Genomic DNA, 18,187 nt, shown 5'->3' on the forward strand with positions numbered 1-18,187 from the left:
CCACTGAACCAGTAGAAAATAGATTTCAACAGGTGTAGGGCAGGGCTTGAAGGACAGGAGCATGGGATATCTTATTATGCCTAAAAAAGGGAAGGTATCAGAGAAGTAAAAGAGCACACAAGCCAATCTGAAGGGACTTGCACTCACCTAAGATTGAACAGTTTAGCACCAAAACAGATAATAGACTGAAACATATTATAACGATACAAGAAAAAAATGAAAGAATAAAAGCCCTGCGTTTGTCACCACTAAAAGTTACCAGGGCAAAATTCAGTTCTTTGCCAATTGGTAAATAAATAGACAGAATCAAACATTTATCCTTGATGAGATCAACTATGTAGCGGGAAAGGTGGTGTGTGCACAGTCGTGTCTGACTCTTTACGACCTCATGGACTATAGTTCACCAGCTTCCTCTGTCCATGGAATTTTCCAGGCAAGATTACTGGAGTGGTTGCCATTTCCTATTCCAAGGGATCTTCCTGACCCAGGGATGGGACCTGTATTTCCTGCATCATCTGCCTTGCCAGGTGGGTTCTTTATCACTGTGCCACCTGGGAAGTCCTGTAGCAGGAAAACCAAGTAGTTAATAAAGAAAAATTTCCCTTTATAGACAAATTCCAGCTAATAGAAGCAAAAAGAATGATAGAACTAGAAAAATTGCCATCTTGCGAGCATTAATGATGGAGAAGGAAATGGCAACCCACTTCAGTATTAATGATGGAGAAGGAAATGGCAATCCACTATAGTCCATGGGGTCACAAAATAGACACGACTTAGCGACTAAACAGTAACAAACAACCGGAGAAGGCGATGGCACCCCACTCCAGTACTCTTGCCTGGAAAATCCCATGGATGGAGGAGCCTGGTGGGCTGCAGTCCATGGGGTCGCTGAGGGTCGGACATGACTGAGCGACTTCACTTTCACTTTTTACTTTCATGCATTGGAGAAGGAAATGGCAACCCACTCCAGTGTTCTTGCCTGGAGAATCCCAGAGACGGAGGAGCCTTGGTGGGCTGCCGTCTATGGGGTCACACGGAATCAGACACAACTGGAGCGACTTAGCAGCAGCAGCACAGCAACAAGCATTAATGAAGCAATGAGTGTATCTTCATGTGATGAAGTGTATCTTCACATTTCACCACAATGTGAAAGTTGATAGGAAGGTTTATTTTATTTGTTTGTTTTTTGGCTGTGCTGGGTCTTTGTTGCTGAGTGTGCTACTATTTGCGATGCATGGACTTCTCATTGCAGTGGCTTCTCTTGTTGCTGAGCACAGGCCCCAGAGTGCCCTAGCTTCATCCGTTGAGGTTCCCGGGCTCTAGAGCACAGGTTGAATAGTTGTGTTGCACAGGCTTAGTTGCTCCACTGCATGAGGGTCCTTGTGGACTGGTGATAGAATCCACATTGGCAGGTGGATTCTTCACCACTGAGCCTTCAGAGAAACCCCGATAGGAAACTTCATAATGGAGGGATCAGGCCAGTACCACTTGGACCTGGTAAACAGCTTTAGCGTCACCAGAAACAGCCAGGAGCTCTGTATGATATGCCCCTGCTGGAGAGCCACAGCAAATGCACAATCCCTCCTATCTATTCTTCTCGCCTAAAAAGTTGAATCTGAATCTGAGTAAGGCTCTAGACCTGACTTCTGGTGTACAGGGAGTACAAGTAACAGGAGAGCACCATGGGCCGCAGACAGCACCGCAGGAAGCCAAAAGCCAAACTCAGAGCAAGGAACATACTGGAAGCTAATTGATCCACTCTCCTGAAGAAATCAGTGTCGTTAAATCACAAAGAGCAGTAAGGTTGCCACATCCTTCAAGGGACTCAAGAGCCATACAGCCAAATGCAATGTATGAGTTTTAAAAATCCTGATTCCAATGACTAAACTACAAAGACACCTTTAATAATCAGGGAGATGAATATGGACAGGTATTAGACGATACTAAAGGAGTTATTGTTAACTTTATTGAATGTTTAATGGCATGTGTTTTTCTTTTTTAAACTATTTTTATCAGTTAGAGAAGCATGCTAGAGTAGAGTATGAGTAGAGAAAGAGTAGAGTAGAGTAGAGAAATGACATTGTATTTTGGATTTTATTTACGACAATTCAGTACAAATAGAAGAGGGGATGAATAAAGAAATATACTGGCAAAAGGTTGATGAAAGAAAGTGGAAGTGTTAGTTGCTCAGTTGTATCTGACTCTGCGACCCCATGGATGAAGCTCCTCTGTCCATGGGATTCTCCAGGTAAGAATACTGGAGTGGGTGGCCATTCCCTTCTCCAGGGGATCTTCCTGACCCTGAGATCAAACCCGAGTCTCCCACACTGCAGGCAGATTATTTACCATCTGAGCCTCCAGGGAATTTGATGGGTATATATGGAATCATTATGCTATTCTGTCTACTTTTGTATGTATTTTTAATTTTCTGTAATAAGAAGCTAAAAGAGAAGGCGGAAAAGGGAGTAAGGGCTCTGGTTCTGATTCTGTCACCACCAGTTTTAAGCTTCAGTTTCTTCAGCAAATTGGTAATTGAAATGATAAGCTTGCAGTCTGACCTCTGTGTTTTTTTATTCTCTCTTAAGCTTGGAAGCCACTTTTAAAATGCCTTCCCAGTTATGTCCATGAGGGGAGGCATCTGTAGTACAAATTGTGTGGGAAGGGGGATGGGATGCCAGTGGTGGGGGGATGCTTCCAGAAGGAAGTAGAGTGCAGAACCAATCAGGGTTAAATGGTGAAAATTAAGAGTTTTTGTTTTGTTTCAGCTAACCAAGAAGCCACAAAAGGAAAGACAGATTTATCTGATGCAATTTCCTTTTCTTCCCCCTCCCCCACTTTTTTCTCTTCCTTCCTCCCTCTCTCTTTCTCTTCTATATGCTCTTGTTTAATTACTGTGGAGAAAGCTCTATTCTAAGGATCTGGACAGGAGAACTGCTTATTCACCAGTTGGCCTAATGCAAAGAGAATGACTTTCATCAGTTGAGGTGATACAGCTAGTTCAGTTCAAAAGACTCTCACCAAACATTTAATTTTTTTGTAAACAAATTTCACGGAGAAGGAAATGGCAACCCACTCCAGTATTCTTGCCTGGAAAATCCCATGGATAGGACTGGTAGGCTACAGTCCATGGAGTTGCAAAGAGTCGGACACGACTGAGCGACTTCACTTCACTTAAACAAATTTCAGGCATGTAGGGAAACATTTGCAATGAGGTAGGAGCAACTTGTAAGCATGGTGAGCAGCAGTTAGGAAGCTCTCAATGAGTCAATAGTAACAGGTCCTGTTTGTTATGAAATGTAGAACACCAGTCCGGCTTCTGGACCCTTGTCCCCTCTATCAGCAGGTGTTCAGTGTGATATACAATTGAGTTAAATATCAATAGGAAGATATATCAGGGGAAAAAATAAGCTAAACAATGAATTAGGGGTTATTTATTTCATAGTTATTCAGCAAACTAATGGGAAATAGCTGTAATGATCTAGAATTTTTTGACCTCAGAATTCACATTGTTGTTTTTGTCATTGTTTAATTACTAAGTCATGTCTGACTCTTTGAGGCCCCATTGACTGTAGTCCGCCAGGCTCCTCTGTCCATGAGATTTCCCAACTGGAAATCCAACTGGAGTGAGTTGGCATTTCCTTCTCCAGGGATCTTCCCAACCTAGAGATTGAACCTGCATCTCCTGTACTGGCAGGTGGATTCTTTACTGCTGTGTCACTAGGGAAGTCTCAGAATTCACGTTCCATAGCTTTAAATACAATCTAGATGTTGAAGACTCTCAGATTATCTCTAGCCTCAACTCTTCTGTGAACTGCAGACTCCTACAACTAATTGCCTCTTCAGGATCTCTCCTTGGAAGTCTAAGAGAATCTTTGAACCTAGCGTGTCCCGGTGTGAACCCATGCTGTTCATCACCACCACCCCAACTTTGATTTGCAGTCTTCCCTTTTTGATAAAAGGCAACTCCATCCTTCCAGTTGCCAGATCTTCGAGTCACCCCGACTCCTCCTTTACTTTCATACCTTGAAGAATAGGTTTCCTTCAAAAGAGTTGTTTCCCCTGCCTCCTTTGGCAGAGTGAGTCAGGGTTCCCAACTAGATCTGGTTCACCTTCTTACCTCCAGTCACGGCTTCACCACTGGTTCTTGCTTTGAGACAATCAAGACAGCTCCTTATATTTGTCTGTGTTTTCTCCAGGCACCACAAGAGGCCCAGGACTTTCTGGAGATCCCTCAGTTCCAAGACACCCACAATCATGAGTGTGCTTCTGCCTCTCTGACCCTTTCTGGCCTTTCTACTGTGCCTTTTGGAACATTTGGTCAGTTGTCAGCTAAGTGCCCATTTCTTTTCTAGGAGCTTCTTTCATCATTTTTCCCTAAGCTGGTGTTGCCCAATAGAAATGTAAAGTAAGAACTTTACATTAAGTAAGAATTAAATAAGAATTACATGTAATTCTAAGTTTTTTAGCAGTCACATTAAAATAAGTGAAGGGACTTCCCTGGTTGTCCAGTGGTTAAGATTTTGTACTCCCAACTCAGGCGGCCTGGGTTCGATCCCTGGTCAGGGAACTAGATCCTACAGGCCACAATGAAGATCAAAGATCCCGTATGTTGCAGCTCAAACCTGGTGCAGCCAAATAAACAAAATTAAAAAAAAATAATAATAAGTAGAATGAAGCAGACAAAACTAATTTTCTCAAACAAAACAAATCCAACATGCAAAAACATATTTATGTAACCTGTTAATAATATACTTATCATGTGAAAGTATAAAAATATTAACTTAAAATATTTAAAATATTAATATATTTAAACTTATCTTAAATACTGTCTTTGAAATATGGTGTGTTATTTTGCACTTAGAGCATATTTCAGTTTGGATTTTCAACAGTTAAGTGAAATGTAGTCCTACCAAAACAATAGATCTGTGATTAACAGAAAAAATTTTATATAGCTTCAGCTTTTAACCTGATTGAAATTAAATTCAGTTAAAGATTCGGTTCCTCAGCCACACCAGTCACATTTCAAGTGCTCATGGCCACGCGTGACTGGCAGCTGGCATGCTAAATCACCTTCCTCTGCTCTCTCAGGTGTGGATGTCTTGTGAACTTTTTGTAGCTCTGTGGACCTGAAGGTGGGGAGAAGGGGTTGTTTCCTCCCCCACCCACTGTTGCTTTCCTGGAACATGCTCCCTCCTTCTCACCAGGAGTTGTTTCTCCTACCATCATTGTGGTGACAGTTATCTACCAAATTCTGGGTGTGTGTGTGTGTGTGTACTCAGTCGTGTCTGACTCTTTGCAACCCTAAGGACCCTGCCAGACTCCTCTGCCCATGGAATTTTCCCGGCAAGAATACTGGAGTAGGTTGTCATTTCCTTTGCCAGGGAAAGTCTGGGTAGATGAGTTTATTCCTTGAAGTTTCACTTCCTGAATCACTGAAACTTTCTCTAACAGTCCCTAGTCATATTCCTTGGTAAGATCAATATCTTGGTAGATAGTATTAACGTTTCCAACACACTGGCCTCTCAGCTCTCCATCAATGACCTTGTCTCCTCAGCTGTGTGTTCCCACAGTCACATCTCAAAGATGTCCTGTTCAGTATTGACACCCTCATAAGCCCATGTGGGCTTAGTTACCCCATGGCATGTGGGATCTTAGTTTCCAGACCAGAGCTTGAACCCTCATTCCCTGCATTGGAAAGCAGATTCTTAACCACTGGACCACTAAGGAAGTCCCTCTGGCCATCTTGGATCTATGTATTTACCTAAAATTCTTTGTGTTTGCAACACATTGTCATAAAAGGATGCCAAAAAGGATGTCATAAAGGTTCATCATAAACCTTTAGTGTAGAGTTTTCCAGGATGGCAGGGGTATTAACAGGGGACAGTTTAATTGCACTGTTCTCTGGATGACTTCCCTGGTGGCTCAGACAGTAAAGCATCTGCCTACAATGTGGGAGACCTGGGTTTGATCCCTGGGTCAGGAAGATCCTCTGGAGAAGGAAATGGAAACCCACTCCAGTATTCTTGCCTGGAAAATCCCGTGGACGGAGGAACCTGGTGGGCTACAGTCCATGGGATTGCAAAGAATAGGACTTGACTGAGTGACTAAACTTTCACTTTTCTGGATGAAGGAACTTCAAATGTTGTGTGCATGTGCTGCCATCTTGTGGTATTTTGAGGAACAGGTCTCTGATGTAGTCTGGTGCCGTTTGCTCACTTGGCGAGGTCTAACATCACTTTTGGAGAAGGCAATGGCACCCCACTCCAGTACTCTTGCCTGGAAAATCCCATGGACAGAGGAGCCTGTTAGGCTGCAGTCCGTGAGGTCACTAAGAGTCAGACACGACTGAGCGACTTCACTTTCAATTTTCATTTTCCTGCATTGGAGAAGGAAATGGCAACCCACTCCAGTGTTCTTGCCTGGAGAATCCCAGGGACAGAGAAGCCTGGTAGGACGCTGTCTATGGGGTCACACAGAGTTGGACATGACTGAAGCGACCTAGCAGCAGCAGCAGCAGCAACATCACTTTGTGTCAAATAGACGGCGAAAAAGTGAAAGCAGTTACAGATTTTATTTTCTTGAGCTCCAAAATCACTGTGGATGGTGACTGCAGCCATGAAATTAAAAGACGCTTGCTCCTTGGAAGAAAAGCTATGACAAACCTAGACAGCATATTAAAAAGCATAGACATCACTTAGCCTGATTACACAGAGGACTGTATAGTCAAAGCTTTGGTTTTCCCAGTAGTCATGTATGGCTGTGAGAGTTGGACCGTAAAGAAAGCTGAGTGCAGAAGAATTGATGCTTTTGAACTGTGGTGTTGGAGAAGACTCTTGAGAGTCTCTTGGACTGCAAGGAGATTCAACCAGTCAATCCTAAAGGAAATCAACCCTGACTATTCACTGGGAGAACTGATGCTGAAGCTGAAGCTCCAATACTTTAGCCACTTAATGCGAAGAGCCGACTCACTGGAAAAGACCCTAATGCTGGGGAAGTTCAGTTCAGTTCAGTTGCTCAGTCGTGTCTGACTCTTTGCGATCCCATGGACTGCAGCACGCCAGGCCTACCTGTCCAACACCAGTTCCTGGAGTTTACTCAAACTTATGTCCATTGAGTCGGTGAAGCCATCCCAACATCTCATTCTCTGTTGTCCCCTTCTCCTCCCACCTTCAATCTTTCCCAGCATCAGGGTCTTTTCCAATGAGTCAGTTTTTCATATCAGGTGGCCAAAGTAGTGGAGTTTCAGTTTCAACATCAGTCCTTCCAATAAACATCCAGGACTGATCTCCTTTAGGATGAACTGGTTGGATCTCCTTGCAGTCCAAGGGATTCTCAAGAGTCTTCTCCAACACCACAGTTCAAAAGCATCAATTCTTCAGCGCTCAGCTTTCTTCACAGTCCAACTCTCACATCCATACATGACCACAGGAAAAACCATAGCCTTGACTAGATGGACCTTTGTTGGCAAAGCAGTGTCTCTGCTTTTTAATATGCTGTCTAGGTTGGTCATAACTTTTTTCCCAAGGAGCAAGTGTCTTTTAATTTCATGGCTGCAGTCACCATCTGCAGTGATTTTGAAGCCCCCAAAATAAAATCAGCCACTGTTTCCACTGTTTCCCCATCTATTTGCCATGAAGTGATGGGACCAGATGCCATGATCTTAGTTTCCTGAATGTTGAGCTTTAAGCCACTTTTCACTCTCCTCTTTCACTTTCATCAAGAGGCTCTTTAGTTCTTCTTTGCTTTCTGCCATAAGAGTAGTGTCATCTGCATATCTGAGGTTATTGATATTTCTCCCAGCAATTTTGATTCCAGCTTGTGCTTCATCCAGCCCAGCGTTACTCATCACGTACTCTGCATAGAAGTTAAATAAGCAGGGTGACAATATACAGCCTTGACGTACTCTTTTTCCTATTTGGAACCAGTCTGCTGCTCTATGTCCAGTTCTAACTGTGGCTTCCTGACCTGCATACAGATTTCTCAAGAGGCAGGTCAGGTGGTCTGGTATTCCCATTTCTTTCAGAATTTCCCACAGTTTATTGGGATCCACACAGTCAAAGGCTTTGGCATAGTCAATAAAGCAGAAATAGATGTTTTTCTGGAACTCTCTTGCTTTTCTGATGATCCAGTGGATGTTGGCAATTTGATCTCTGGTTCCTCTGCCTTTTCTAAAATCAGCTTGAACATCTGGAAGTTCATGGTTCATGTATTGCTGAAGCCTAGCTTGGAGAATTTTGAGCTTTACTTTACTAGCATGTGAGATGAGTGCAATCGTGTGGTAGTTTGAGCATTCTTTGGCATTACCTAGGCCAAAGAGTAAAAAACAAAAACAAACAAACTTTTAGGGTTTCTAGAAAGAATTTGCCAAGCTTATAGGCACTCAGTTCAGTTCAGTCGCTCAGTCGTGTCTGACTCTTTGTGACCCCATGAACTGTAGCACGCCAGGCCTCCCTGTCCATCACCAACTCCCAGAGTCCGCCCAAACCCATGTCCATTGAGTAGGTGATGCCATCCAACCATCTCATCCTCTGTTATCCCCTTCTCTTCCTGCCCTCAATCTTTCCCAGCATCAGGGTCTTTTCAAATGAGTCAGCTCTTTGCATCAGGTGGCCAAAGTATTGGAGTTGCAGCTTCAAAATCAGTCCTACCAATGAACACCCAGGACTGATCTCCTTTAAGATGGACTGGTTGGATCTCCTTGCAGTCCAAGAGACTCTCAAGAGTCTTCTCCAACACCACAGTTCAAAAGCATCAATTCTTCAGTGCTCAGCTTTCTTTATAGTCCAACTCACATCCATACATGACCACTGGAAAAACCATAGCCTTGACTAGATGGACCTTTGTAGACAAACTAATGTCTCTGCCTTTTAATATGCTGTCTAGGTTGGTCATAACTTTCCTTTCAAGGAGCTACATGGATGCAGACTCTGAGGCCCCTCAAAATATAAGGATGGTAAATATGACCTTCATTGGTGAAAGCACCAGATATAAGAAGAAAATGGCAAAAGTTATATGTTGTATTTGGGATGAACACTTCTCAATTGGTAGGTGTTGCTTTTAAAGTGTTGAACAGAAGGGAACAAAGACAGAACCAAGACGATCAAGAAGTAACACCACTTGCCTGGCAGCAGCATTGAATTCCCAGAAGGTATGTAACCTGAAGAGAGGTTAGCCATACCACTAGGGGAGGAACAATGTGCTTACTGCAAGGAGGAAGGGCTTTGGAAAAGAGTTTGCCCTAGGCTACTATGTGGATCCCAATAAACTGTGGAAAATTCTGAAAGAAGTGGGAATACCAGACCTCCTGACCTGCCTCTTGAGAAACCTGTATGCAGGTCAGGAAGCAACAGTTAGAACTGGACATGGAACAACAGACTGGTTCCAAATAGGAAAAGGAATACGTCAAGGCTGTATATTGTCACCCTGCTTATTTAACTTCTATGCAGAGTTCACCATGAGAAATGTTGGGCTGGATGAAGCACAAGCTGGAATCAAGATTGCCAAGAGGAATATCAATAACCTCAGATATGCAGATGACACCACCCTTATGGCAGAAAGCGAAGAAGAACTAAAGAGCCTCTTGATGAAAGTGAAAGAGACGAGTGAAAAAGTTGGCTTAAAGCTCAACATTCAGGAAACTAAGATCATGGCATCTGGTCCCATCACTTCATGGCAAATAGATGGGGAAACAGTGGAAACAGTGGCTGATTTTATTTTTGGGGGCTCCAAAATCACTGCAGATGGTGACTGCTGCTGTGAAAGTAAAAGACCCTTACTCCTTGGGATAAAAGTTATGGCCAACCTAGACGCACATTAAAAAGCAGAGACATTACTTTGTCAACATAGATCTGTCTAGTCACAGCTAAGATTTCCCCAGTAGTCATGTATGCATGTGAGAGTTGGACTAGAAAGAAAGCTGAGGACTGAAGAATTGATGCTTTTGAACTGTGGTGTTGGAGAAGACTCTTGAGAGTCCCTTGGACTGCAAGGAGATCCAACCAGTCCATCCTAAAGGAAATCAGTCCTGAGTGTTCATTGGAAGGACTGATGTTGAAGCTCCAGTACTTTGGCCACCTCATGCGAAGAGTTGACTCATTGGAAAAGACTCTGATGCTGGGAGGGATTGGGGGCAGGAGGAGAAGGGGACGACAGAGGATGAGATGGTTGGGTGGCATCACTGACTCAATGGACATTAGTTTGGGTGAACTCCGGGAGCTGGTGATGGATGGGGGACCTGGCCTGCTGCAGTCCATGGGGTCACAAAGACTCAGACATGACTGAGTGACTGAACTGAACTGAAGGAATGAGAAAGAAAACAATAAAAGGAAGACAGGAGCCTCTCATACTGTAGAAAGAGAGGAACCCTCTGATGGGGCCCCAAACAGAAGCCCCAGGTAATTCTGATAGTGGCAGAAAAGTCGATTGAGTTTCTGTTAGATATGGGTGCGAAATACTCTGTGATGGGGGCTTCCCAGGTGGCTCTAATAGGAAAGAATCTGTCTGCCAATGCAGAAGATATAAGAGACATGGGTTCAGTCCCTGGATTGGAAAGATCCCCTGGAGGAGGGAATGGCAACCCACTCTAGTATTCTTTTTTTTTTTATCAATTGAAGGATAATTAATTTAAATAATTTTTCTGTTTTCTGTCAAACCTCAACATGAATCAGCCATAGGTATACATATAACCCCTCCGTTTTGAATCTGCCTCCCATCTCCCCTACTCTAGCATTCTTGCCTGAAGAATCCCATGGACAGTAGAGCCTGGCAGGCTACAGTCCATAGGGTCCCAAAGAGTTGGATACAAATGAAGAGACTTAGCACACACGCATACTCCGTGGTAAATACCAAGATGGCACAGAAAGCATCTCAGTCCATCCTGGTTAGGGGAATTTCTGGAGAAGTACAAAATTGCTCTTTCTTACAAACTCTAGAATCCCAATAAGGGAACCTCACCCTGAAACTCAGTGTTTTATATATACCAGTGTTGGGCTGAGATCTCCTTTGTAAATTAAACACCCAGGTAACCTTTTTGCCAGGACAGCTTAACATCAAGGTCCCAAGAGAGCATGCTGTAAGCCTGAACGTGGCATTCATGCACACTCAGACAGAGCTCTTTCCCCTGAGGTCTACAAAAAGGTAAAGCTGGAAGGGTGGGCTGATGGCATCCAGGGAAAAACACATGACCGATATAAATCCCATTTAAAAGGCACACTGGGATACCTAATCCAAAATAATATCCTCTGAGGCAAGAGGCTCAGAAGGGAATTCAGGCAATTCTCAAAAAGTTTTGAAAACAAGACTGATTAAACCTTTCAGGGTCCCCATATAACCACCTTATCCTCCCAGTCAAAAAGCTGAACTCAATGGAGTATTGCTTTGTCTGAGACTATTAATGAGAGGACCCCCTTGCAGGTACAAGATGTGCACCCTGTGGTACCTAATCTATACATTCTTCTCACAGCCATTACAGGAGAATACAACTAGTTCTCAGTCTGGGACTTGAAAATGCTTTTTTCCTGCATTCCTACTGCATAAAAATCACAGCAGCTTGTGAATGGCAAGACCCAGAAACAGAGGTAGTAAAAACTGAGAAAAGGAATTATATATTAAAGAGAAGCACTGACAAAATTTGTCAAGAGACTAATTTAACTTGGGATAAGGCATCGCCAGTTGCCCTGCTATAGATCAGAGCACTTCACAGAAGTAGACTTAAATTAAGCCCCTTTGAACTATTGCATGGTACGCCCTTCTAGGTGTCTGCCAAGGTGGGAGAATCTATAAATGCTCTGAAATATCTAGCAGTTGCCAATTATGTTAAAACTCTGGGCACTATACTAACCTCTGTTCATGAGTTTTCCTCCAACAGGCCTGGTTAATCAAATGAGATAGTCTTACATTCTTTCCAGCCTAGAGACCAAGTCCTTCTTAAAAGCTGGAGAGAACAAGCACGTGAGCACCAGTTGATTGGAAAGTGAAAGGAACACATATGGGCCTACTTACCAGGCACTCATCTGTGAAGTTAGCTGGAGCAAAGCCACGGATTCATCACACTCGGGGTAAAGCAGCCCCAATGTCATCAGAGAAGGCAATGGCACCCCACTCCAGTCCTCTTGCCTGGAAAATCCCATGGACTGAGGAGCCTGGTAGGCTGCAGTCCGTGGGGTCGCTAGAGTCGGACACGACTGAGTGACTTCATTTTCACTTTTCACTTTCATGCATTGGAGAAGGAAATGGCAACCCACTCCAGCGTTCTTGCCTGGAGAATCCCAGGGATGCGGGTAACCCTAGTGGGCTGCTGTCTATGGGGTCACACAGAGTCGGACACGACTGAAGCAACTTAGCAGCAGCAGTGTCATCAGAAAATAACCCAACTCGTGAGAGGAAAGTGGGTTTGTGAACCTTTAGAAGGGTTAAGTTTGCTCTTCAAAAAGTATAAGTATTGAGGTTAAAATTTCATTGTAGAAGGAATTTTGTCAGATTCAAATAGTTAATAGATAAAGAAAAAGAATTGGATTACTTTCTAAAAATTTTGAGAAGTGTTCTGGACACAAAACTGACAAATTCTATTTCACAGTCACCTCTTCATTACTCCTGTTCAGTAGGATGTAGCCAGAAATACCGTTGCTCCTTTTCCCACATGATTGTGGAATGGACATTGACAGGGGGAACTGTGATATGGTCAGGGCAGGTGCACAGCTGTTATCAGTCTGGCTCAGGCATTGGTTGGAATCACAGTGGACTCCTCCCCCTCCCCTACCTCTGTATAGGAGGAGTTCAAATTTCCAATAAGAGAAGAATTTTTTTGAGACAACAGTCCATCTTCTAGGTCAGCTGCTGCTGCTGCTGCTAAGTCACTTCAGTCGTGTCCGACTCTGAGGTTGGTAGCCCAGATGTGCAAATGCAATGAGCAGAAATACAGAGAAACAAAGCCTCAAGGAGAGTGCCAAGCCTTAGGGACTCAGACAAGGAAGGGTGAGGCACTGAGGTGTGGGGCTCCGGACCTGGGAAACAGAGTGGCAGCCCCGGGAAGCAGAGCAATTCAGGGTCTCAGCAGCTCTGGGGCACACAAGTGAGGTTTGGCTGAGGGAACCCAGATATTCCTGAGTCCATGGTGGCCAGCACTAGGACCAGCCTGAAGAAGAGACACTGGGAGAGGTGGGGGATAACTCTGTCTTTGGAAGACCTTGGTGCTGATGGGGTTATCCTGGAAGGGACGGGGCAGGTGGGGCAGTGGGCGTTCTGGCTGTGTGAACAGAGGTCTGAGATTCCTCCTGCAGGGAACACCATCTGTGAATCAACCCTGGGTGATGGCCAGAAAAGAGGCTCATTTCTTTTCTTTTTCCTTTGGCCATGCTGTCTGGCTTGTAGGCTCTTAGTTCCCTCACCAGGGATTGAACCTGAGCCCTTGGCAGTGAAAGGGCAGAGTCCTAAACACGGGACAGCCAAGGAATTCCCCAAGTCTCCTTTTTATTATTTTCTATTTTTAAAATAAAATTTGTTCATTCAACATAGATTAAACAAATAACTTCTAACAGGTTTTATTTCAGGAAATAGCCACCTCCTCCCCTGGCCTGTCCCCATTGTCTGCCCCCTTTAGGAACCCATTTTTCCTATTTGAACTGAGCCACAAAGATCTTCTCTAATATTCCCTCCCTCTCCCCATGCCCCAGCTCTGCCAGCTTTAGTCCAAGGCATCCTGCTGTCTCCCATCTGCTGTGTGAGCACTTGGATCTCACAATTGCCACATTGCCATTTGTTGCAATGTTTTGGGTCATAGTGTCCTTGCTCTAAGGCCGTGTTTTTTTCTGGTGAGTGTTTTCAGTGAATTTTGATTTGTTCTTTTCCCCCCAAGTCTTCTTTCTGTAGTTTTTTATATTTCTCCCCAGCTCTTCCTTATTTTTGTATGAGGTTAAGTTTTTCCCAAATCAATTTTTAGTAGGAAGTTCATCCAGAGGAGCATTGAGTGCTGTGGCCCAGGTTCTCAGAATTTCTAGAAGCTGAGGTTTTTGTGGGTGTGTGTTTTTCTCTATTTTAAGAAATGAAATACAGTAGCTAACATGAAAAAGGGCTTCTCTACTGGCCTAGTGGTAAATAATCCACCTGCCGATGCAGGAGACGTGGGTTTGGTCCCTTGGTCAGGAAGATCCCCTGGAAAAGAAAATGGATACCCATTCCTGTATTCTTGCCTGGGGAATTCCATGGACAGAAGAGCCTGTCAGGCTACAGTCCATGGGGTTGAAAGAGTTGGACACGACTTAGCAACTAAGCAACAAAAACAACAGGGAAAAAAAAAAAAAAACAAATAAATTGCATATGTGAGGCATAAAGAGAACTAATTATGGAAGCATTCCCAGTGTAGCTATCTCTCAGCTCTCGAACAGTTTAGTTCAGTTCAGTTGCTCAGTCATGTCTGACTCTTTGTGACCCCATGGACTGCAGCCAGGCCTCCCTGTCCATCACTAACTCCCAGAGTTTACTCAAACTCATATCCATTAGGTCAGCAATGTCATCCAACAATCTCATTCTCTGTCATCCCTTCTTCTCTGTCATCCCATCTTCAATCTTTCCCAACATCAGGGTCTTTTCAAATGAGTCAATTCTTCTCATCAGGTGGCCAAAGTATTGGAGTTTCAGCTTCAATATCAGCCCTTCCAATGAACACTTATGACTGATCTCCCTTAGGATGGACTGGTTGGATCTCCTTGCAGTTCAAGGGACTCTCAAGAGTCTTCTCCAACACCACAGTTCAAAAGCATCAATTCTCTGGCACTCAGCTTTCTTTATGGTCCAACTTTCATATCCATAAATGACTACTGGAAAAACCATAGCCTTGACCAGACAGACCTTTGTTGGCAAAGTAATGTCTCTGCTTTTTAATATGCTGTCTAGGTTGGTCATAAATTTCCTTCCAAGGAGTAAGTGTCTATTAATCTCATGGCTGCAGTCACCATCTGCAGTGATTTTGGAACCCAAAAAATTAAAGTCAGCCACTCTTTCCACTGTTTCCCCAAATATTTGCCATGAAGTGACGGGATCAGATGCCATGATCTTAGTTTTCTGAATGTTGAGCTTTAAGGCAACTTTTTCACTCTTCTCTTTCACTTTCATCAAGAGGCTCTTTAGTTCTTCTTCGCTTTCTGCCATAAGGGTGGTGTCCTCTGTGTATCTGAGGCTATTGATATTTCTCCCAGCAATCTTGAATCCAGATTGTGTTTCATCCAGCCCAGCATTTCTCATGATGTACTCTGCATATAAGTTAAATAAGCAGGGTGACAATATACAGCCTTGACGTACTCCTTTTCCTATTTGGAACCAGTCTGTTGTTCCATGTCCAGTTCTAACTGTTGCTTCCTGACCTGCATATAGATTTCTCAAGAGGCAGGTCAGGTGGTCTGGTATTCCCATTTCTTTCAGAATTTTCCACAGTTTGTTGTGATCCATGCAGTCAAAGGCTTTGGCATAGTCAATAAAGCAGAAATAGATGTTTTTCTGGAACTCTCTTGCTTTTTTGATGATCCAGCAGATGTTGGCAATTTGATTTCTGGTTCCTCTGCCCTTTCTAAAACCAGCTTGAACATCTGGAAGTTCATTGTTCACGTATTGTTGAAGCCTGGCTTGGAGAATTTTGAGCATTACTTTACTAGCGTGTGAGATGAGTGCAATTGTGCGGTAGTTTGAGCATTCTTTGGCATTGCCTTTCTTTGGGATTGGAACAAAAACTGACCTTTTCCAGTCCTGTGGCCACTGCTGAGTTTTCCAAATTTGCTGGCATATTGAATGCAGCACTTTCACAGCATCTTTTTGGATTTGAAATAGCTCAGATCAAATTGAGCTCTTGAAAAGACCTTGTGTTAATTCTGCAGGCTCCATGCACCCACCATGAGTCACATCCTTGGAAACCACTATCTGGAATTTTACGGTTCTCAATCGATTGCCTTTCTTTGTAGTTTGATCTCAGTTCTTTGCTTGGTCTTCTAACTCACCTCTCACTCACCATGTGTGTGACTCTCCTGCATCTAGTGCTGTAGACAGGTGATGTGTACACTTCGGCATCTGTGAAGTATTCCTTGTATGCAGTGTCTCTACCACATGCAGTGTCTCTACCATAATTTATTTCTCCATTCTGTTAATGTACACTTGGATTGCTTTCCTTTTTGCTTCTTTGAACAGGATTTACCTGTCTTCTGGGACACACAGGCCAAATTTTATCTAGTCGTGGAACTGTAGGTCCAAAGTTCACATTCAACTTCATTGGATATAAAGCCAAACTTTTTCCAAAGTGGTTGTATTGAGGTAGGAGATAGATGGGCCTCTGGTCTGGACAGCTGGTGTTTGTTGTGGAGTAAAATTGAAGCTTTGTTCTTAGCTAGATACTCCAAGGACAAAGCTAGCAGTAAAAGCTGAATTCTGCTAAAGTAGAGAGATAAGGTGCCCACTATAGAGATTAAGGAAACTTTCCCTGTCTGCATACGTGCAGGCAAGCTTCTCGGAGGTGGAAAAGGGAGGGCCCCCCACCGTATAACAAGTGTAGATGTATCCCCACAGGCCTCTGCGGTGGAATCCATCTTAGCAAAAAGTTGCACATGCATCTTTGGGGAGGGTCTGAGGAAAAGGAAATGGCAACCCACTCTAGTGTTCCTGCCTGGAGAGTCCCAGGGACAGCAGAGCCTGGTGGGCTGCCGTTAATGGGGTCTCACAGAGTCGGACATGACTGAAGCGACTTAGCTGCAGTAGCAGAGGACAATTCAGGTGTGAAAAAAGAAACAGGATAATTGGCCAAATGTAAACAAAGACGTGGAAGGACTGTCCTATGTAAGTGATTTAAATCACCTCTCTACCATGCTCCTCATTCAGGATGCCCACACTCCTGATTGTGTATTTCTGCCTTGTTTCTGTCTTCAGTAAACAAACTGTTTCTCTATGTGCTCTCCCCACATGTTATGCTGTGTTTCTAACAATAAACCTTGTACCTATTTTTACAGTTTTTCCTCCTTGAAATATCCTTGCTTTCAAACAGGGGAAAGAGCCAGGGTCACTTTGCTTCTAGCCTCTAATCCTTAGTTGTTTGATGGCTAGGATTCCTGGTTTTCATCCAGGCTACCCAGGTTTAATTCCTGGGCAGGAAATTAAGATCTCTCTTCAGGACTGCTCACTGCTGCTTCTCTGAGATCAGTACCGGATCCAGTGTAAATGAATTCCTTCTATTCTACTTCCCAGTAAATACATGAATTTTGCATTAAAATTAACCCTTCACTTTTCATCCAGCTGACAGTAACAGGTAACTGTAGGCTATTCATAAAAATAAGTCTCCACTTCCTCCTTTATCAAAATGTTTTTTAAGCTTCCCATGTGTCACTAGTGGTAAAGAACTCGCCTGCCAATGCAGGAGATATGAGAAATGCAGTTTCGATCCCCTTGGTTCGGAAGATTCCTGGAGAAGGAAATGGCAACCCACTCCAGAATTCTTGCCCAGAGAACTCCATGGACAGAGGAGCCTGGCGGCCCACAGGTTGAAGTTGAAAAGAGTTGGATATGACTGAAATGTTTTAGTCATAGCAGTTTTCACCACCCACTGTCACTATATTTATTGCTGTTTACTCCTTCCTCTAAAAATGGAAGTTCCAGGAGACAGGGATTTCATCTGCCTTTTCAAAACTGTTCTTTGGGGGCCTAGAACAGTGTAAGGTACATAGTCAGTACTCAGTAAATATCTGTTAAATGATTGAAGAAATATATGAAATGAATCAGAATTATTAAAGTAAAAACACTAAAATATGTATGACCTTAAAATTACACAAACGCTTGTGAAGAGACCCAGCATCAGAAAGGAGTCTTCATCATTACCTGAAATTATGGTAAATTGGTTTTTGAGAAAGATACCAAAGCAATTACATTGAGAACAGACAGTTTTTTCAACCAATGGTTCTGGGGCAAATGGATAGTCACAAGCAAAATATAAAGTTGGGCCCCTATCCCAAACCGTTTATGAGAATTAATTCAAAATGCATCAAAGACTTAAGTGTAGGAGCTAAACTATAAAGCTTTTAGAAGAAGACATAGGAGTAAACCTTGGAGTCCTTGGAATAGGCTATCGATTTCTTAGCTATGAGGCTGAAAGCACAAGTGACTAAACAATAGTGGACTTGATCAAAATTAAAAATTTTGTACTTCAAAGGACAACACCACA

The sequence above is a fragment of the Bos indicus x Bos taurus genome, chromosome 13 (genome assembly GCF_003369695.1).
Source record: "Bos indicus x Bos taurus breed Angus x Brahman F1 hybrid chromosome 13, Bos_hybrid_MaternalHap_v2.0, whole genome shotgun sequence".
NCBI classification, from domain to species: domain Eukaryota; kingdom Metazoa; phylum Chordata; class Mammalia; order Artiodactyla; family Bovidae; genus Bos; species Bos indicus x Bos taurus.